The following is a 19,379-nucleotide window of genomic DNA, read 5'->3' on the forward strand; positions in this document are numbered from 1 at the left end:
CGGAGAACACTCCCTGACCATTTTGCTGGCAGTACCTTGAACTTGCACTACCTTCAAACAGCATCTCAGGATGTTAATGAGTGAGCTGTTGTTCACTTCTTTTCTTCTACCAAAGCCCATTGCAAGCATGTCTAGTAATAGAAAATTTCAGGAAAACAATAATATTGGATCTGACATTGGAAAGTACTGAGAAAATGTCTCCCAAAGCTCTTTCACAGCCTTGAACCATATGCAGGACAGCATTAGGATACACAGATTTTTAAGGAGTTTGAAGGTAATCTTTTTCTAATTACAACATAACCTTTCCCTTCCTTTTTGTTTGTTGATAATTCCTAAAATTACCCCAACTGAACAGCTGCAAGAATTTTTGCTTTTTTTGTGTGTGTGCAAAAGCAACATTTTATATAAAAAAGAAAATTTGATGCTTATGCTCCCTTTGAGGAAACTGGTCACACAGGAAGTCCTCCACTCTTCCCTTCGTCAAAAACATTTATAAAATACAACTGGAAGTGAAGACTTAAGGCACATGTAATGCTTCAGCTTACAAAACAGCAATGCTTGTGTAGGACACCCAGTTAAAAGCAGCTTGTCAACTTTGGGGCCTATATAAAAATAACTGTTTGCTTGCTTTTAATAGTGTTGAAATCAGGATCTGTGTCATTTGGTCAGGGCTCCAAAATACATCTTACAATCCACAATGTATTTGGCTGTACCACTTTACTGTGGTCAATGTAAAATTAAACCTAACTGACAGTATAAATGGATCCATTGAGACTGCTGGGATTGAAAGACAGACAAGCAACTTTCCAGCCAGGGAAATGAAACGGTACTGTAAGTACCATATTATTGCAATGACAGTTTCTGTACTTCAGATGTAAGCACAATGAAATTACGCTCTGGGGGAGTGGTGGAAACACAGCTGGGTGGGTTGGTGCTGGGTGCGGGTAAGAGCCAAGTGTGAAAGAGGATGCCAATCTCCTGCTTACTGGCGAAGTGCCACACTGGCCAGTGACCTGCAGCAAGCAGGATCAGCTCCCTGCCATCAACAGCAGCTGGAACCATGGTCCAAGCCCACACCACCAACCAGCAACTCATGTAAGCATGGGGCATATCTCGTCACTGCAGTGGGGAGTCCCCAGTCTAAGAGCAAAGCCACACTAGTCCCTGGTGCAGTGGGTGTAAACAGCTGACACCTTTTCACATCTGCTTGCGGGATAAAACAAGTCTTCCCCCCACTTGCATCAGCCCCACATTCACTCCAAAGACCCCAACACCACCTTTTTCTTTGCATGTGCACCCCAAGCACTTGCGGTACTTCCTAAATAGCTGAACAGCAGCCTCTAGAGGGCTCAGCCGCAACTGCTCATGTCCCCATGCTGCTGTCTCAGAGGCTGTACCATAATGGCACTGCTTTTCCCCAACCTGTGACAGTGAGGCCAAGCCCGCAGCATGCACCCCTCCATCAGGGAGATGGCCAGAGCACTACCACACTTCATGGCATGTACCACCGCGTAAAAACATACACCTCCAGCATCCCTAGGCCAACCAGTACAACTTGAAATTCAGGTTTGCCAACCCACTGTCTTTCCCACCTCTGGTTGGGAAACCTCCTGCAATGATCACAACATCAGGAGCAGGTATGAATTCAGCTTGGTTTCAGGGGAAGAAAGCACATCATCTGGTTCATTCCTCATTTTATCCCATGAGGCTCAAAGGTGGAAGGGTGGCACAAGGAATGGCCATAGCAAACCCCACATTTGGAGTCCAACTCCATGTGGTGCATGGAGAGCCCTGAACTGGTCTGGTGTGGACCTGAACCCACAGGCGCCACTATGCAGCCCAGTACCAATGAGGATGTACAGCTGAGTGAGCCAGATCACAGACACATCAAACCAGACATCATCTTTCCATTTCTAGCTTTTCGGAGGTGTTCAGGCAGCACCTTCAATCGAGTATGCTTGAGAAAGCAACACAAGGATCTTAAAAAAAACAATGCTCAAAACCTGAGTGGATTTATTGCCTAAAATTATTATTTTGCATGTCCACAGCATTTCTAATGTGGACAATGGATAACAATGGAAGCAGGATAAAAGTAAGTCAAAGAGGACCACAGCAGGCTCAAGTCTAGTAATGAAAATGTTTGAGAAAGGTTTTCCCAGTGAAAAGGGAAAGGTAACAGTGCATGTAACTAAAATGACAAGACCCCTTCTCAGATGAGCTAAAAATCAGAGGGAGAAGTTTAAGTAGATGAGAGCCTACGGCAGTGATATAAAGACAAGCACTTGATAAAATGGAGACCCATGCAAGGCTGCCCATAAAAGTAGCAGCAGGCGCTGTTCTCCCCAGGGAACAAACTGGCACAGCTCAATCATCACCTGTGTTTCAAGATGCAGTCTGACTTAGCTGAAGACATGCTCAGTTTAAAAAATTATAATGATAATAATAATAGTAAAGTAATTTGAAAGATGCATTTATCTTCAAGGCCAGGAAGGTGTCCCTGCCCATGGCAGGGGGTTGGAACTGGATGATCTTTAAGGTTCCTTGCAACCCAAACCATTCTGTGATTCTATCATCTTAAAAATGCTTTAACATTCACCCAACAAAGCAACAATTAGTTCACTTAAAACACATTCACTTCAAATGGTTCACTTAAAAGACACCAAATGTCAGTTAATTGCTACAAAATACATTTGCAGCAGCTTGGGGAATGGGAATCTTCCTGTTCCAAGATCAAAACCTGGGAGAGCTGAATGCATCCTACTGAAGTGAAGCTCTTCTTGGCACTGCGCAAGAAGGCTTGGAAAAGGGAAATTGTCAATAAATAAGCATCTTAGGGCAGTGGGGGGTGTTTTGACAGAAAAGGCATAAAGAAATCACTTGTTTTCCCTCCCTAAAGAATAGGGCCACCACAAAGAATAAGGTCCATGCTTGAGTTAGAACATGCCTGCAGGCCTTAAGATGAGACTTCAAAATAGAATAGCAACTGCATGGGAGTTTTTTGCATTTTAGTTTTTACAGAACATCAAGTCCTTCAGCAAGGATGATTTTTCCAGAGAGCAGAGATCAGAGCTGTTTGTTCTTTATCATCACCATTAGCTGAGGAGAGAAGAGCCGCTGTAGCCCACCCTTCAATTTAAGATACAGTTGCTTCAGTCTTGTCCTGGCTGAATATAAGCCAAGGAGTATTCATCTTCCTGTTCCCCATTTCCCATGTAAGCCCAGAACTGGATTCCCATCTCAGCTCACTTGTTGCAGACCTTCCTTTAACACCTGCTTCAGACAGATGTATGTCTGCAGCACCTTTTGCACCTGCTCCAAGCAGCCTATCCTCTCCTTACGGAGCTCTCCCCACCCTATCCTTTCCTAGGACCCACAACAGGAGGGTGTGTACTAAATCTCTTTTGCAGCAGCTAAGACTGTGCTGCACTAAAGCTATTACATGTTTATCCCACTTCCTTCCATTGACAGAAAACAAAAGCTTGTACTGTCGCTTACCGATACCAGAAAGTATTTGCTTTCCCAGATTGTTTTTCCCTCTTTGTTTCAGAAGGGGTTTCAGTAGAATAACAAGCCCACTCTGAACAAGAAGCAGCAAGGGGTGATTTGGGACAGAGGCCCTTCAGAGCCCACCTGGCAAATCCAGCCTGGACCCAGGTGCAGCCCAGTCCTGTCCTTCCCATCCCTGCTGGGACTACACACTCCAGCACCTCCTCCACCACCTTACAGGTCCTGCGAATGCAGGAGAAGACAATGCTTCAGCTGCATAGCTTGAAGAGGTGGGGACAACTCTGCACCACTGACCTGTCTTCAAGTGGCTGCCCCTGTTTCATAGCTGCAGATCATCTCCAGAAGATGCTCTGTCCACTCTGAGTATCTGCTGTATCATACTCTGAGTATCATACTTTGAGTATCTGCTGTTTCTCTCTTCTTACCATGCATGGCACTTCCTTCCTGCCAGATGCTTTATCACCATGTTTCACCTCAAAACCATCCAGATGAAGCTTCCACTCTTGCTGATATTGCTCTTTTATTCAGTGACAAAGAAAACACTCGCACCAGGCACTAAGCCCGCAGTGCTCCTGCCAATAAGTGATGCAGAATTAAACACAGGTGCCACATGAAAACACGGTGCCAAGCTTACAGTTCCCAAAAAAGCACTGAATGCATGCACACAGTCACTTTTTATTTATACTTCTTTTTTAAACAACCAGAATAACAAGTATCGGGTCCTAAAACCAAGAAGGGCACCAAAAATCCAAGTATTACTCAGGATATTAAATACTCAACTACCCCAACTCAAAACAGCCTTGGCTCAGAGAACATGCCCTTCATATAATTTATTGACAATTAGCAGAAACTTCTGATCACCTTCCCTGTCCCTTCCCTAGGTTCAGCCTAAGCCAGACACTTTTCCAGCCCTATTGGCAGGTCCAACTTCCCCAGTGACCACCATTACGCAGTGGCAGGCCGCAGATGCAGCACCAACACCTTTTGCCTGTCCTTCCTCCTGCCTGCATTCACATGGTGTGTGCTTTCTATTTACGCACAGTTAATTACTTTCCTCACCCAATGCCATGAAAGCACAAGCATGGAGCACTTAACTGTACAGTTCACTCTGGAAAGCCCAACCACCTCTGCTGATAGCTACCAAGAGACAGATAGCATCTGCAACCCAACCTGAAAACACTTCTCTCCTGCTCTTTATACCACCTCTCTTGGTGAAGCTTTTTCATGGCCACACTGATGTTCACGTAATACCAGCTCCTCACTTTGATCCTCACAGGATCTGTGCTGGCTTTTCAGTCTGTAGACATCAGGGGAGAAGTGCAGCAGCCTGTGGATTTATGAAGATGACCTTCAGGTTTTCCACGGGAATTTGTTGGCTCACCATTTCAGAGACAACATTTGAAAGTTAAGTTCCAAGTGTCTCCAGACAGTCAGCCACTGTCTATGTCAGCCATATAGCCCAAAACCACTACACAAAGACCTAAAGCTGCCATTCCTTATGCCTGCCCTCCCATGGGATTCCTGTACTACGGCATCTCCATCAGCAGATCGTTCCTCTGTCCAAGCTTTCCTCTTCCAACCTTTTCAATCTGTTGTCCAAATTCTTTTTTTAACATTCTCAACTGCTTTTAAGAAGCAGGCAGTGGCAATTTTAGTTGCTGCAGCTGGGGGAAAAGCTGAAGCACAGCTACCTCTCTGACCTGGGAAATGCCTCTCACATGATGCACCCAACTCTAACATTGCACCTTCTTAGGCACTGAAATCCACAGTAAATAGATTTTGATAGTTCTCCTGCCTGTGGGCTGCTCCTCTCTCTTCTCCTCCCCCCAGCAACATATCTTTGGCTGAAAAAGCTTCTGGAACTATAAACATTTTAAAGAAAGTGTTAGAAAAATGTATTATTAAGAAAAGATCATAAAAGAACAACAACTTGAGAATAGCTGCAGCTAAAAATACACAATCCCCACACCCCTTCTCCAGTGAAAACATTATCAGATGTCACTTCCCAATGGTAAAAACATGCTTGTTTTTTAATTAAGGTCGTATTTTGCACACTGGATTTTCTTGTCAGGGAATACAAGAGACCCTGGGAAAAGATCTTGTTTGCTGCCTCAAAGTTCCCACTTTTCTGTGCCATCTGATGGCAAGATACTGCCTGAAACTGGTACCTGCAAATCTATTTTCTTTTAGCACCACCTAACTTGGCAAAATAACCTTCTAAAGAGTATGAAGTATCTTGGCCACCCCTACTGAGTTGCAGAGTGTTTGTGCAATATGGCTTTATTTTTATTTTTTAATACTTGAGAGTATCGAGGTGGAGCACGTGGGAAGGAGATAACGTCAACAAGCAGAGCAGCCGTGCAGAGCAAGCATTGGTGCCTGGCTGCAACCCACCTCTCATCTGACCCAAATCCTAGGGAGAGCTTGAAAAATCTGAATTACGGACCAAATGAATTGTCTACTCAGTCTGCTGTCTGAAATCCTCCCAGCTCTAAAGGTGTAATCAACGTTTAGTGGATAGCAAAATAGCCATGAGGTACAGCAACCTGATGGCTTTCTTCAGTAGTACAATGAATAAAGGGAGTCAATTAAATCCCCCCAGCAGGGAGTTTTGTACCATTTAATTGCTTAAATAAGCTCTGGTTTATTGATCACACAGAAAAATACTCAGGAATTACTTTAGGAGGGTAAGGGAAAGCCTGTGTGTTTACATTTAAACAAACTAAGCTTGTAAAGGGGAATGTTAGAACAACACAGCTTTTTCCTCCAAAGACATAAATGAAATCCAAAGATAACTTCCCCAGAAGGTCCAGGTCACACTCTTTACTTACTAACCCTCAGCAAATACACAGCTTTCCCCCATTCAGAAATGCTCAAATACTTTTTTAAGAAACCACACACAAATAAATAACTTTGTCAGTCCATTACTTAGGTGGCCAAATCTTGCCCTGCTGCCCCACTCCGCTGTCCCCTTCCCTCCACCATAAAACAAGCAGCACATCTCAGATATACCCGTTCCCCCAGCTCTCTGCCTGTCCATGCAGGCATTCATACTTTTAGTCCACCTGCTCCCTTGCCAAAGTTATCTGAGACTGGCCCGACACAAAATTTATTAGCACTGAAGATAGAGTGTGCAAGCCTCCTGCTTCCCTGAGAAGTCAGGGTGAACACCCACTAAAAAGCATTTTGAAGGACTAACCTGAAAGCCATGAGCAGGAAGACAACCACATCCATGTTATACTGTTAAAATGTTTGCTAAAGGAGATGCACCAGTCTGCTGGGGGAGTACAGCCACAGAGCAGAACCACGGAGATGCACTGGGAAAGACGGAAGGCACAGCTTCATGGCCACCACTTCCCTCCATCCACTCAGCCCAGAGGAACTTGGAAGACATGCCCACATGATGTCACTACTGGGTTGGCGTCTAAATAAAGGAAGCTTTTTATAGAATTTCCCACTGTCGTACTTAATAGGGTAAGCCCAAAGAGCCACGACATCAAGCAAAAGGGAAGGAAAAGGGAAAACAATCACTGGGGCCAGGGCAGGTGGGTGGTGCCTCAGAAAAGGAACCAAAACAAAACCAAATTTACTCCCTAGTACCTACATGTTGGATAAAAAGCAGAGGTAAGAGCAGCGCATAACATAAGGGAGATGTGTTTTTACACCATCTGTCACAAGGAAGCACAGACTATTTCTGCACTAGGGTAGGGAAAGGAAGGATGAAGGCAAGGAGGGAGGAGAGGGAGAGAAAAATTTTGCTTAAAGAGAGTAAATAAAACGTACTTCTAAGTCAGAGGGGTTTTCCAGCTTCATATTATTCCTGTGGTAATTACTGTGCTTCCTAAAAGGAAACTGGGGTTTCTGAACAATCAGAAGAATCTTGGCTGCAAACACCTTAAGCTCAAATGATCAGCAAGCAGGATTTGCTGAAAGTTCTCAAAAAAAATAACCCTAACATAAAAAAAAACACAACTAAACAAAGAAAACCCTAACGAAAGCAAAACCCGCTGGCAGTTTGGTCGAGTTCATGCGTGCCTGTATGTCATTCTCTCCTTCGTAACTGTTCATCACTTCCACAGCGCTACAGAGCGGTTCCCCCTCCTCCTGCTGCTCCTCCTCTCTGCATCTTCAGCCGGGCATCCACATGGAGAGCAGTTGCAATAGCCTAGTGACTCACGCTGCAGCAATGTGGGTGGGAACTGCTCCCATGCCCAGCTTCTAAGGACACAGCCTTTTATGGCATTTTTAGAGTGGAAGCTGTTGTGGTTTGGAGCACTTTGCCTTTTGTCTTGCAGGAGCCTCAGAGAAAAGAGCTTATGCTCCCCTGGCACTGCAGAATGCAACAGTGAGGAACTCAAGCAGGTGATGAGCAAACCCTTGCCAGGCTCTGTAGACTTCCTCACTCATGGATGCTGGAGGATGTTACCCACTCTGAGCAGCAGCATCACAGCTTGTCCACAGGCTCCCCCATCCACGCCGCGGGCTGTTTGGTGACTCCACTGCTCCACTGACAATCTCCAAACCAGATGGAAGAGTGGGACATGGGTATGAGCTATTCTGTGGGCAGCTTAACTACTGCAGCCCAGCTTTCTAAGGAGTCATTCCCTGTGTCCTCCTATGGCAATACACTAACAACCTCTTCATCATCTTCAGTGAAGGGTCTCCAGATACGCTGTTTCTACTCTTGATGGGCTGCCGGCATATGAAAAGCTGGCAGGGCTGCCAGAGTCCCATCTGCCTTCCCACAGGGTGGGTCGTCAATTTCAGACTGCATCTCTACAGCAAGTAGAAAATTAACTCTCCAGGCTTTCTACACCATAAAAAAGTAGCTGAAATGGGGCAAGAGGTTATTAGAGAAAAGCAGGCACATGAAACTGAAACCAGGTTAAAAGCATCAGGGACAAGGGCAGTGGCAGAAAAGCCACTCTGCAGGCTTGTGGACCACAGAACATGCAACTCAAAAGTGGCACAGTAATGAAACAGACTCAGCTGTGTTCTTTTAAAACTGAAGGCAACACATGAAATTAAAAGATTATCTTAAACATTACCCTGCAGGGCTTGAAACAGGACTTTGGTTGCAAATGTGCAGTGGATTGCTTTACAGGACAGCTCTGCTCTCCTTTATGCCTGAAGCATTACCTGCTCTAGAACAGATGAGCATGAAGTTTCTGCATCCCCAATCATAACTCCAACCAGTCGTTTTAAAGCTGTTAAATTCAAGAGGATGTAAAATTATAATCCACACACACAGGAGAAAAAGCTATCAGGATGAAGGAAACAGTAGCAATCAATCCTCCTGATGCAAAGCCACTGGTGTTAAAGGTATTTTTTTAATTCCTTTTGAAATCTCAGTGAGCTCTGGAAGGAGTCAACTTACGAGCTGGGACAGATGAATGACAGACCACCCCTACAGACAGATTTCACCGAGTGGGTAGATGCAGCGGAAAGCTCCTCTGGAGCAACTTCTCACATACAAGAGACACAGCAGAAGGGAAGTTCGGAGGAGGTCTGTGTCAGCAAGAACTACACAGCCCACAACATGCCTTGGAGGTGAGCAAACAGCAGCAGACCACTGCAACAAAACTCCCTCCCAGCATCTGCTAGACAAGATGCCCCACACCAGGGGGACAGCCAAAGCTCCTCAGACAAACACAGTCCTAAAATAGATTTCCAAGTTTAGGGAGTGTTCCTGCTGTTAGATAATGAATCAAGATTACAGAATTAAACTTAAAAAAAAAACAAACAAAAAACAAAACACATGAAAGGCTCCATCCTGTTCAAAAGAATACAATGAATGACCTGCAGTCTTGTCCTAAAGACCAAAACATCACACCTGATTACTATCCCATCTTACTCCTAAGTCCTGCAGAGCCAGCCTGGTCATAGGAGAGCTGCCTTGCCTCTTTTCTCATTAAACTACTAACTACACACAGCAGTGGCTGTGAAAGAGGTAGGGCAAGTCACTTAATTTTCATTATCCTTTACTTGGAACAGCATTTTCAAATTTAATTTAAAAAAAGAATCAGGAAGAAAAACAAACCAAACAACAACCAGCCTAAAGTTCCTATGACAGAAAAGAGACACATTCAAGCCTGAACTTGGGTTCACATCTCCCACAAGACAGACCTCTCTGCATGAAGCCGTTAGTTATCAAAACTGCCATTCATACCCCTGGAAAGCCAGGGAAAGGAGGAAACTCCAGTTTGCCCCAACATGCTCAACTCTGCAGTTGCTGCAGGCAATTTCGTGCCATTGGTATGCTGGCAGACTCCAGGGACCCACAAGGCCACACACCTTCTCTTGCCTCCAGCTGTGCAGTACGCTGCATTTAACATAATTTTTTGATACTTTTGATAATGGATGCATCTAAGCTTTGCAGCTGATGGTGCAAACTCTGACTTCTCATGAGTTTTCCCTGCTTACCTTCTTCCTTCCCTTCCCAAATTTGCAGATGGTTTTAAGCCCACAGCAGCTTCTACTCTGAACACTTCTCAAAGCAGTTTGCATCATCTGGGTTGAGCTTGATGTAGTGACTACAGGAACCCTTGCAAGGAGGAAAAAAAAAAAAGATAATCTGAGAAATTACATCCTCTACCAGTTCTGCAGATGCAGGACCAAAACCATTTAAAAAAGACAGGTAAGACACTTCCAGAAGGAGATGGAGACAGTGGCAGTAGACCCTAATAACCAACTTTCAAAGCCCTCTAAGATGAAAAGGAAGTTCTTCATTGCCATCCCATCCAGGAGGAAAGAAGGGAACAGGGGACTGTGACACAGGTGGTGCTTCAAACAGATGGTATGACAATTTACAGGAGGGGAAAGGGAAGGGGAGAAAGAAAAACATCCCACTGTGTGCAAACTTAATGACCTGTTACCTTCACCAGTCCTTTGTAGGGTCACAGCCTTCAGCTAAGGATCCACTTGGCAAGGACCAGTCTACAAATTATATTGTAACTGGAGACTTTAAAAGCCTTGCAAGAAAATGCACCAAAATAAATAAAAGTCAGCTGGGCAGGCTTTGCCTGACAATTCATTTTTTTTACACAGCCAATACAACGCCATGCAGAGAGACGCTGCATGAATCAATCCATTTTGGTTGGCACATGTCTTGCCAGGGAGAGCAGGATGCATCATGCCAGTGTATGTGGAACACCCTCCAAAGGGCTCTGTTTACCCAGCAGGAGCCCATGCAATCCCTACACAAAGCCTGTAAGCACATTTAAGGCTCAAAAGTCATCGGAAACAGGTCCATTCTCCCCTCCCACTCCCCATAAATACAGTCCAAATTGGGTCATCTCCTAACAATGAATCAGTGACACTCATTTAAGCCTGTGCTGCAGTGCCAACATAATCTAGGGCCTTTTGTTGTCCTTGTACTGAAAGTGCTAAAGATGCTTTTGTACATGCTCTGAGGTAGTCCATGTAAAAAAAACGTGGTAACTGGGGCACTGCATTCAGCTGCCCTTGGAAAAAAAAACAGGCGGCATTCCCCGTCCCTCTCAATAGGCTCTTAGGAGGCTTGGACAGAAAAACATTGCCTACTTCAAACGTGGATCCACCAGGATGGTTGGAATTAGGCATTAGGGTTGAGGGCAAGCACAACTACTGGGTACCACTTGGGTCTGCAGTATGAAAACCACTGGCAATATGATACTATATGGAGAAAAAGAACCCTTAACCTGCATCCTGCAGCTACGCAGCACCCAGAAGTCCCATTTTAAATTACAGCATGACACCACAACTGCAATATTCAATAGATAAAGCATCATATTTTCTTTAAAAACTACTGAGTGCTCCTAAATCTCTTCAAATCTTTTTAGAGGATGGAAAGACTATTCACTTGCACTATTTTAGCATGACAAGATTGCTTGATTCCCCCCAGGTAGCAAGTTTTTCTGTCATCTTTGCATGGAAGTAAAAGTTTAAGGGGTTTTGGTGGTGGCTTGGTTTTTTTCCTCGCTCATTCCCAACACCTCAGAACTGTGACACTTTCCTGCACAGCAGCTTTTGAAGTTAGTCTATTGGCACTGGTGTCCTCCTCCTTTCTGAAATGGAAACATTCAGAGGTGTGCGCAAGAGATCAGATGGAAAGAACAGGGCAGCCTCCACTAAAATAACCATTAACTGGGAAAAACACACACTCGTAAAAGGGACATTTTTACTAGATGGAAGGCTCATTATTTGTTTAGTTTTTTAAAAAATAAAAACATTAATAGTTTTGCATTCATTAAAAAAAAACCAAAAAACAACACAAACAAAACAAACCAACACCAAACCAAAACCCAACAACCAAATCCAAACTTCACATGCACCCGTAACAGAAAATCTAACAATTTCAACATGACCTAACTGTTCCACTATCCATTATATACAATTCTAGCAGACTTTTTTCCAAATCCCACTACATACTGTAATGGAGCCACATTTCAGGATTTAAGGTTTTATAAATAGAAGATTTTAACTACAAAGTCTGCAAAAATAACCCCTCTTCCCCCCCCCCCCCCGAAAGGAAGCTTCAAGTCCAGTCCCGTCACAGAGGCCATTCCCCAAATGATGCACAGAAAGACACTTCGTGCCTGTCTGTAGGAAGCAGCATTAGCTTTATGATAGCACTGTTGCAGAGGACTTTAAAACAAAATTCACTCCAATTTGACAGAGATGCAAGCTTGGGAGAAGACAGGGAGTTTTAAAGATTTGAAGATCACATTCTTAAATGAGGGAACTGAGACATAAACATTAACCAATTCCTTGTGCAGCAGAAAATACACTTTTCCCTGCTATCAGTGTCATCTTTGCTAACAGAGGCTTCCATGGCAAGAGGCCTGAGAGGGCTGAACTGAAGACAAGATCAGCAATTAACTTTGAATTCCCTGACTCCGCTCCTGACACCATCCACAGTGTTATTTTTCAGGAGGAAGCCAGGAGAAAGCTTATACAGGAAACAAGACAACAGCAATTTGGGGAAATGCACACAACCAGAAGGGTCTGCCTAGCTTGTGCTGGACATGGGGCCATAAATGCAGATACTAGCACACCTCCTAGCCATCTTGTGAGACACGCAAAGACTGAAGGTGTTCAGAGGCTGAACTTTTGTGCCCTTATTTCTAAATATAGGGGAATAATATTGAAAGTCTTAAACTTGTGTAAGCACTGAATAAAAAATAGCTAAGATAACAAGGGGCTTGCATTAGATGCCCCACTGCAACATGCATGCGGCAGGTAATTAGGGGTTTTATAGCCAGTATTTAGCATTGTTTTGTTGCTAGTTTTCTTCAGACTATAAGAGCATTCTCTTTCATATGAAGCTTACAGAAGGAGAGAAAAAAAAAAAATAGAAAAAGCCACCACTCCTGGCACTGCTCTGGCAGAGCTCTGCTCATTCAGGCTTCTGAAGTCAGAAATTTATTATGGCAATTAATCAAGACAGCTGACGCAGAGGAGCATGTCAGGGAGCAGCAGGCTCCCGAGGCTGCTCCCTGCTGCCTCCCCTGGGATGAGTACCGCAGCTCTTGGCTGCACTCCTCCATCTCCACTGTGGACAAGGAAACTGGGAAGTCTGCTCACAGTCAAGTTTATGAATGTTTCAGCAATTGCCTCCCCTTCAAGGAGCTGCCCAAAAGCGTAGCCAAACCTTGGCCCCCTGCCACATCATCGAGCTGCCCTAACTAATGAGCTCTTCTGTCTGCAAACCCAAGCCTTGACAGACACTCTCTGGCACGTGGGTACGTAACATGCTCAGCACAACCACAGATGCTGACTGCTCCCAACCTGTCACAAGGCTTCTCCATTCCCTGTGCCATGCACCTTATGAGACACCAGCCCCTTGACTTCAGATCGGCAAAGGCTGGCACTTCACAGGCTCTGCTCCAGCAGGAAGGCGGGAGGTCAGAATAAAGCTCTCCAACAACACTTGACTATTTTGCAAAACCAGACTGTGCCAAATTCCATCCCATGATGGAACGGACACATGGACACACCAAACCCCACAGAAGTTTAGCTCTCAGAACAGCTAATGCTAACTACACTGCAGCAGGTCACCTGATGTGATGCATAACACATGTCCATGCTCTCCTCCTCCCTTCAGGGGAAGGACATGTCCATGGCATACCTCATCCTGAACAACAGAATTTTGGTGCTGTGTTACCACAAGGTTTTTCTGGAACACAAAAGACCAAAGAAAGTTATTTGCATTTGGAGCAAAAGATGGAGAAGTCTGCAGTGCTCTGCTGTGGCATGGGAAAAACAGCAACCAAGTGCTTTCAGAGAGCAGATGACAACAGCCTGGCTTTGCTGCTGCTATTCCTAAAGTAGTATCACTCATGTTCTGGTCCCAGGTGAAGAACAAATCCTCCATGCGCATCAAACACAAGCCTCACAGGAAACCATGCCAGGTGCCACTGGATGACCCAAAAAGGAAAAGGAGAGGAAAAATCCCACCAAGGAATCAGCACTCAGCCAGGGAGGCAGCTGTTTCCTCTGCTCAGACCCATCATGAACTAAATTAGACATCTTGGTGCTTGGTAGCCCTTGCCATGGACAAAGGCCCTTCTCAAACTGATCTAGCACCAGCCACCAGAACATGGGGAAGGGGGAGAGTTTTAAGAAAACCCCATTGGGAATAGAAATCAAGACATGCAGGATAAGTTTCACCAAACCCATCGCCAGCCAGTTTCTACTGTTTTGCTGCTGATGGATCTCCAATCCTCTCAACATGGACCAGCAAATCAAAAACACCAAGGCTTGGCACAGAATGAGAGATCTGTAGGCTTAACTTCTAGCCTGCTCCCTTCACAAGTCACCTGGAGCAAAAGCCCTCAACATATGTGCTAACTGGCACAGCTTCCCCTTTCCCTCCAAAGTTCATACCAATTAATACCTCTATATGCACAAAGCAGAAATCGAGAGATGCAAAGAAAAAAATCTTTGCTGAGGCAAGACCAGAAAAACCCACCACCAACACAGAGCTGTTCTCCCCATGAACCACAGTAAATTAAGCTGCTGGAAAGTGTACTGTCTACTCTGAAGCATGACAATCAATTCACTGGATGCATTGCTATTTCCATCAAGCCATCTCAAGTAGTATTGCGCTTGCATAAGAACCTGTGAGTTGAGCTTTGGATGCATTAGATTGTCATGAGGATGAACATCAATCCTGGCAATTTTGAGGAAACAGGGCTGGTTGTTTTCTTATCACAGCATCTAGAAAACTAAAACAAGTTCATTTGCACCTTTCAGTACTTTTAAGCGAGTGACTAAATGAAGTGAGCAGCCAACTTCTGTCTTCCTCTAAACGAACCGCTGAGAGCATTGCTCTCACTTCATTTTTAGCTGGAAAGACAGACAGCACAAAGAGGTATCCAGATACAGAATAGAAACACTGATAAATTGCCTCATGTTTCAGCAACAAAATAAATGCAGGATGTGCAACAAAATGCCTGATGAGTAATAGATGTGGGGTGATGTGGGCATGTTTCTAAATTCCTTCTCTTCACTATGTTCAACAGCTCCTCCAGCAAGAAAGTCAATGCAATGAAGCACCAAACACTTTTTCAACTAAGTTTGCAATTACCCTATTTTCTCTCCAATTAGAATGTCAGTGCTAATCCTCTTCAAAGCATCCACAGTGTGTGCCTAAACACAGACTGCAGAGCGGAAGTCAAGGCAGACAGTAAGTACATAGTCATGAAATATGAAGCCATGGACATCACAAAAAAAGGCATCTATATATCACGGTGAGAAACAAAGCCTGCAACAGCCACTGGTGTCATGCAAACCATGTTAGGAGCAAAGAACAACTGTTCACAGTGAAAGACCATATGACAGCAGATTAAAGAAGCAAAGAGGAGGAAATAATTAGTGACCCACAATTGGGCTGTGCATGTAATTTAGAGCAAGTCATAGGAAGTGCCTGCGGAGTAACATGCAAACTGCAGGACAAGAAGATGCTCTGCAGCTGTCAAACCCAGTGACTCACTCTTCTTCCCACAGGAGGTGCTCTTGTCATCACTAGCAGGGGGATATAGGCCGAGCTGGACCTTGGCTGGAGCCAGCATGCAGGTCTTCCACTCCTGAGCTAACATACATTGTCATTGTAGCAAAGCTGGGAGAGGTCTGGGCTCCAGCATTTAAGCCCTCTCTCCTAGCATCTTAAAGAGACCACCATCTCTGCCAGGAGTCTGCAATGTGAGCAAATCAAGGAGAGATCAGAGATGCTTCTAACTGTCCTTGCAGAGAGCAACCACCACCTGCTCTATCTTGGGCAGAGAATTTGGAGGGGAAACATAATTTTCCCTGGTGTAGAGCCCAAAGCAGTGAGACACATCATGTCCTGTCTTCTCCACAGCATGTCACTCTGAAACAGAAACTGGAAGTGTTCAAATGGACATGAACAAGTGAAGCAATCCCTCATTAACCCAAAGGCAGCTCAGACTCCAGGACTGAGATCCTCCAAGTAAGTTTTACAGAATTTACTCAACATCCACAACCATCAGGTCATTACAAAAGGCATCCACTCATTAACTGGCTACAAGCTTTACAGAGGAAATCTGAGGGCAACAGGCATCTCCATCTACCTGGACATCCCTGCTACATCAACCACTGTAATCTTAGATGCTGCAACAAGCAGACCATGCTTACAAAACTCCTGCAACACTAGGCAGGACAAGCTTCCATGAGTATTCCAGGATCACCTCCCTACACCACAAGCTTTTCCATAGCAAACACTTACCAAAACCATTAATTGGTGGATGAAGCTGGATGGCTGTGAAAAATGGCACACACAAGGAATAGGAAGGCAGTACTGTGACATACTGCTGAATAGAGGGGGTTTGAAGTTACTTCATTCCTGTACCTGTCCTCTGGCAGTTGAAGGACCAGGGCACTCCTTCCAAGCAGTTCCTCTGTTTCACCGAGTGTCCCAGGCAAAACCTGACACAAGCAAACCTGACAGGGCTACTCCAGGTGTGGTTTTGCTCCAAAACAGAAATACCTGTCATTAACGGGAGAAACATTCATGGCAAGGAGGATGCTGATGAGCTCCACTTTAGGGTTGCTCTGTCAGAAGATGCATGAACTCAGAAGGGTCCAGGAAACAGGTTAATGGCTTAGGCAGAGGACATCTCCATCTCCCTTGAACCAGGGACAGATGCAACACAAGTAAATACAGAGCAGAGCTCAACGATCCTTTTCCATGCAGCAACCAATCATCCAGAACAAATTAGCAGCAACAAAGATGAGGTGGAGGTCTCTTATTCTGAAGGTTTTTAGCCACTTCTGCCCCAAGAGAGGACTTTACATAGATCATTCAACTTGTCCTCCAAGGCAAGGCACCTTGTCAGCCTTCTGGCTTGATGTCAGAAATCACATGTATGTGTAAGAGGAAGTATTTGCTTGCTAGCTACTTTCCAAGTAGGTTGACCAAATCTTCCTGTTTCTCCTCACTCCTCCTGTACTTCCCACTCTCGGCAGCTGCTTCAAGCATTCATGCACGCTATGAGCAACCAGGCACTCTTACACCAGGTTACTCACTTCTGAATATAAGGAGCCAAAACTTGCAATAAAATGACAGGTTACCAAAATTTTATGAGGATTCTCTCACCAGTTGCTGGTTAAATAAAAGACTTCGAGCACTATGGACATCACAGACAGTAAAAATGAGTGATGAACAGAATTGAAAACTCTGGACCAGGCATCTCTCAGTCCACAAAGAGGTGAAGATACGTGACATGGCTCTAGCCACCTCCAGGGCTGGCAGAGACCATTTAGCAAGGGCATGCAAACCCTTTTGTTATTGGGAAGGTACACACAGAAACATGTTATGCTTCAGAGCACACAAATCTCTTCACCAAAAAGATTAAAACCAGGACATCCCATCAATGGGGTCTGTGCATTCATGGTCCCCCATCTGTGAGAAAATGAGAGCTGACAGCAGTGTCAATACAAGCAGCCTGTCCTCTCTCCTGTTCACTAGATTTACGTGCCAACAATGCAGCCTGTGGTCATATCGTACCTACTATTTACACTGAGCTACAACAATCCTTCCTCTGCCACCTCATACCAGCCAGGCTTTTGGCAACTAGAAGAGTAACCAGAACAAAGAGCCCTCCTGCTCCCCTGTTTGCAGGGGTGCATCCTTAACCCAGCATTGCAAATTCCATACTATTGAAAACACTAACCTAAGCATCTCTACCTTGTGCCAAACTTTCAAATAAACCAACCCATTTCAGCACGAACCTAAGTACTTCTCATTGAAACCACAGTGGAGAATAGAATTAGAGCTGCCCTAGAAAGGTGCATCTCAACTCATCTAAACAAAGCAAGACCTGGTACACAATTTTCCTGCATCCTAGCTCAGCATCTTATGCCAGTCTTCCATCACCCAGATTGCTTTTGCTTAGGATTGCATGATAGGTAAATGTGTATCACCCTTATGAGGCTATGAAATGCCTGCAATCTCCGAACTGTAGGTTTCTGGCCAAAGTAGCAACCCTTTGGAGGTGTCTGACAACTTGTTTTTTCCTCTCCCATCTATATCAGTTCATCTGAATAGCAGATGCTTCCTTTGTTAGTTTTGGTTTCTGTTCTGTTCAGAGGTCTGTTTGCTTTCCTTGTTTGAGTTGCTCTTAACAAAAAGCCTAGCTCCAGGCTGTAGCATAACTCATGCATTAGGCAGCCAGCAGACTGTTCTTTCTGATCCGCTAATAACAGCTGGTTTTTTCTTTCCCATTCCAGGGTAAGTGAGTAGCTTAGCTCAGGCTCCAGGGAAAAGATACAGCAGTTTCGTATCTCAAACCAAGCAGAGTGCTTCAGTGTAAAGCTTGCAAAACACACACCAAGTTGGTGGCCTCCAGCACCTGCTCAGTAGATGAAACACACCAGGGGACAAGCACGCCAAACTAAGAAGGCTGACAGCTCCTCCCTCACCTCTTTGCTTCAGAGGAGTCCCAAAAATCTTCTCAAGAACTCAAGGGAATACAATCAGCATCCGTCTCCCTGCTACTTTCATTAATTTTAATTCTAGACTTGGAAAGAAAATCACATGCAACTGAAATGAATCCAAAGACTTGTCTTTCGTAGGGTCACGTTTCCCACCAAAAAAGAGGTGACTGCCTAATTTGCAGAGCAGTACAACTTACAAAGGATTTCACTAAGCATGACTGCTGTGACTTTTCAAGTTCAGTCCAATATCTACATAGTTAAGTATAACATGAATAGTTATTTCTAGAAGTAGTTTTATGTGCTTAAAAAAAAATAAAAATAAATCACACTGTAAGCATTTTGCAGGGTCTTAGAATCATAGAATCATAGAATAGTTAGGGTTGGAAAGGACCTTAAGATCATCTAGTTACAACCCCCCTGCCATGGGCAGGGACACCTCACACTAAACCATCTCACCCAAGGTTTCGTCCAACCTGGCCTTGAACACTGCCAGGGATGGAGTATTCACAGCTTCCCTGGAAACCCATTCCAGTGCCTCACCACCTAACAGGAAAGAATTTCCTCCTTAGATCCAATCTAAACTTACCCTGTTTAAGTTTTAACCCATTACCCCTTGTCCTGTCACTACATGAAGAGTCCCTCCCCAGCATCCTTATAGGCCCCCTTCAGATACTGGAAGGCTGCTATGAGGTCTCCATGCAGCCTTCTCTTCTCCAGGCTGAACAGCCCCAACTTCCTCAGCCTGTCTTCATACGGGAGGTGCTCCAGTCCCCTGATCATCCTCGTGGCCCTCCCCTGGACTTGTTCCAACAGTTCCATGTCCTTTTTATGTTGAGGACACCAGAACTGCACACAATACTCCAAGTGAGGTCTCACAAGAGCAGAGCAGAGGGGCAGGATCACCTCCTTTGACCTGCTGGTCACGCTCCTTTTGA

The 19,379-nt window shown here is 44.7% G+C and overlaps 1 protein-coding gene across 9 annotated transcripts in view; it reads right to left on the minus strand.

Annotated features, from left to right (window-relative positions):
* Positions 1-19,379, minus strand: part of LOC134163914 (USP6 N-terminal-like protein) — a 78,833-nt gene that overhangs the window by 37,510 nt on the left and 21,944 nt on the right. For 5 of the 9 annotated variants that reach the window (XM_062619145.1, XM_062619138.1, XM_062619143.1 and 2 more), the window contains one exon: positions 9,931-10,051. The exons of 3 other annotated variants lie outside the window; for them this stretch is intronic. The gene's annotated coding sequence lies outside the window, so the exon portion shown is untranslated. Of the gene's footprint in view, positions 1-6,706; positions 6,943-9,930; positions 10,052-19,379 lie in introns of those variants that run through there. One more of the 9 variants, XM_062619141.1, reaches the window with a different exon arrangement.

Source organism: Pezoporus occidentalis, unplaced genomic scaffold, assembly GCF_034315485.1.
Source record: "Pezoporus occidentalis ecotype Australia unplaced genomic scaffold, CSIRO_AGI_Poc_V1 ctg21, whole genome shotgun sequence".
In the NCBI taxonomy this organism is placed as follows: Eukaryota; Metazoa; Chordata; class Aves; order Psittaciformes; family Psittacidae; genus Pezoporus; species Pezoporus occidentalis.